Here is a 3,855-nt window from a genome sequence, read left to right as displayed (position 1 = left end):
GGCCGCGGCGGCTGCAAGGCGACGAGCTTGGCACGCCGGGGTGTGACGGGGCCCTGCCGGGGGATCTTTGAGATGGGGTAGCAGGCCAGCGGTGGAGGAGCTTGGGCGCGGGACACGGATGCCGGACTACGAGGCCATGAGAGGCACAGCGAGAAGGGCGCGTCTCCTGACGCGTGCGGGGATGGAAGGAGAGGCGCGGGGATGGTAGGGGCGTGGGGCCTCGCTCCTCTCCCTGGCGAAGCAAGGAAGGAGGGGATTGAGGGAGATGGCGCTGCGAGCAAGAGAGAGGGAGGCGCAGGTGGTTCAGGCACGGGAGCGAGAGGCGGGGGTATCGAGCAGGGAGAAAGGATCGCGCAAGCGGCGATGCGGCGGCCTGGAGGGAGACGAGGGAGATGCCAGGAGTTGCTAGGGTTAGTGGGAGAGGGCCTAGCGATTGGATGGGCCGGACGGAAGGAGAGGCCCAGCGAGTAGCTGAGTAAGGGGCCTTTCCTTTCTTTTACTTTTTTTGTTGATATAAATAAACAATCAACAAAGGGGAAAATCCATGGGTTTTTGGTTAGGAATATGAGATATATAAATATATATCTGGAACCCTGGATTTATGTAGGGTTTGAATAAATTGCTCTGGCATTTTTAGAAGGTAGAAAAATAATTAGAGTTTGAATTATTCTCAAACATCAATCATTTTTGGACCTGACCAAAATAACTTCGAATGGGATGAAATCTGAAAGAGAGGGTGTAGGAAAGAGGCAAGATTTATAGGGAAAAGATGAACATTAATGGAGGAGGAATAAAGTCACTTGCAAAGACATGAAAGAAGGAAGTGAGAGGTGATGATGCATGGGTATGGCTTGAGAGAGAGATGACAAGGAAATATATGAAGTTGAGTCGGATAAAAGAAGAGTTGAAGAGTAGTGCAATTGTGTTATGGGTGATTCCAAAATAATGGAATATTTATAATAGCTCCCTAATAAAAGTAGGATACTTTCATATGTTATAAAGAGAATTTCACCATGTGAACTCCCTCGATTTAAATGGATCAGAAATCCATGCAATTTATTTAAGTGAGTTTTAGTTAGCTTTAAGAAAAAGATGTCATGATGACATGATGCAATGCACATGATGCAATGAACTAAACAAATCACACGACGAAACCCGGAAACCCTGGAAGGCATCTGAAGCTCTGGTCTTGGGGCGTCACACCCTCCTCCAAGGACCACGAAATCCCCCCCCCCCCCTCTTCCTCCATATATACAGCTCTTAGGGCATCATTTAGACTTTGGGTTTTGTTTAGATTAAAAGTTCGCCATAGCTGCAACTTCGCATACTTTGTTTGTGTTCAACGACCAGACCAAGGCGTCACAGAAACCCACCTTGATCAATAAAGCTTTCATATTATATTCTCAATATCCAGATTGCAATCTTAGTTTCTTGCTTGTTCTTCGTTTGCTTGCAGGAAATAGACCTTCGTGATAAGGTTAATCGTGCTCCGGCGTGGTCAATAACCCCTCAAAAGTTGGTTTAGCGATTGCTAAGGCGCGACGTCTCGCACATTCGTAGTCGGATCGTCAAGGTCGACTCCCACAGAAAATGATAGCTACTCATCAAAACATAGGGACACCCTCGCCCCTATCAGCTATGATCTTCTAGGTGGCGTGAGTTGTGAAACTATTCCACATTGTTTTAAATGAAGGCCAAACTCAGAAGTCAAATATTCGCCTCCGCGATCAGATCGTAGAAACTTTATTCTCCACTTCACTCTAAAATTATTCGAACTTTTCAAATGTTTCAGATTTGTTTTTCATTAAGTAGCTGTACCCATATCTACTCAAATCATCTGTAATGGTCAGAAAATAACGATAGCCGCTGCGTGCCTCAACACTCATCGGACTGCATAGATCCGTATGTATTATTTCCAATAAGTCACTGGCTCGCTCCGTTGTTCCGGAGAACGGAGTTTTAGTCATCTTGCCCATGACGCATGGTTCGCAAGTATCAAATGATTCATAATCAAGTGATTCCAAAAGCCCATCTGCATGGAGTTTCTTCATGCGCTTTAAACCAATATGATCTAAACGGTTGTGCCACAAATATGTTGCACTATCATTATCAAATTTGCATCTTTTGGGATCAATATTATGAATATGTGTATCACTAAATCGAGATTAAACAAAAATAGACCACTCTTCAAGGGTGCATGACCATAAAAGATATTACTCATATAAATAGAACAACCATTATTATCTGATTTAATAGAATAACCATCTCGCACTAAACAAGATCCAGATATAATGTTCATGCTCAACCCTGGCACCAAATAACAATTATTCAGGTCTAAAACTAATCCTGAAGGTAGATGTAGAGGTAGCTTGCCGACGGTGATCACATCGACCTTGGAACCATTCCCGACGCGCATTGTCACGTCGTCCTTAGCCAATCTACTACGAGCATTAGTAAGGTACACATCAATAACATGTATATCAAATATACCTTTGTTCACTTTGACATCCTTCTTATCCACCAAATACTTGGAGGAGTTCCGCTTCCAGTGTCCAGTCCCTTTGTAGTAGAAGCACTCAGTTTCAGGCTTGGGTCCAGCTTTGGGCTTCTTCCCGGGAGTGGCAACTTGCTTGCCATTCTTCTCGAAGTTCTCTTTATTTCCCTTGCCCTTTTTCTTGAAACTAGTGGTCTCATACGTCCATTTAGCATCATGTTTGATTCCTATTATTTATAATGTTTTATCCATAATAATGCTTTTTGGAGTAATTCTAATGCCTTTTCTCTCATAATATGCAAGGTATACACAAAGAGGGGGAATTCTGGCAGCTGGAAATCTGGACCTGGAAAAGCTACGCCAGGCCACCTATTCTGCACAACTCCAAATAAGCTGAAACTTCACGAAGACTTTTTATGGAATATTTCAGGAATATTGGAGCAAATAACTACCAGAGGGGGCCCACCAGGTGGGCACAACCCACCTAGGCGCGCCCTGGTGGGTTGTGCTCACCCTGGCCCACCTTTGGTGCCCATCTTCTAGTATATAAGTCATTTTAACCTAGAACAAATAAGAGAGGACTTTCGGGACGGCGCCGCCATCTCGAGGCGGAACTTGGGCACGAGCACTTTTGCCCTCTGGCAGAGCGATTCCGCCGGGGGAACTTCCCTCCCGAAGGGGGAAATCATCGTCATCATCATCACCAACAACTCTACCACCTTGGGGAGGGAAATCTCCATCAACATCTTCAACATCACCATCTCATCTCAAACCCTAGTTCATCTCTTGTGTTCAATCTTGTTATCAAAGCTATAGATTGGTGCTTGTGGGTGACAAGTAGCACTACAAAAAAAAAGACACATCCGTGACATTTTGGGCCGAACGAAAAAAAATTCTGTCATACATATGACACTTCTATGATGATAATTGTGACAAAACCCGGTATCATCATAGATGTGGTGGGCTCCTACTTCTATGACAAAAAATCATGACAGAAAATGGGCTTTTCGTCCTGGGAGGGCCGAAGACGCAGCTGCATGACATTCTTTGGGCCATCCATGACAGAAAAAATCATGGTAGAAGCGAGGGGGAGGAAATTTTTTTGGAGTTCCCGGTTATGGTGGGAGGTCGGGGATGAGCGATGCGTGTTTCTCTCGTACACGTACGCGCTTGTGTGCGAGGTGTTGGCTCTAACTAAACCCGAGCGAGGCGTTGGGCTCTAACTGAACCCGAGCGATTGCACTGCAGGCTACGCGTTACTGAACCCGAGCGATCGATCGATGACTATTAACTGAACCCGATCGAGCGATTCCTTCGCTACTGCTGCTAACTGAAGCCGATCGATGGGATAAACAGTGAGC

Source organism: Triticum dicoccoides, chromosome 3A (assembly GCF_002162155.2).
Source record: "Triticum dicoccoides isolate Atlit2015 ecotype Zavitan chromosome 3A, WEW_v2.0, whole genome shotgun sequence".
NCBI lineage: Eukaryota > Viridiplantae > Streptophyta > Magnoliopsida > Poales > Poaceae > Triticum > Triticum dicoccoides.
This window is presented reverse-complemented; position numbering follows the sequence as displayed.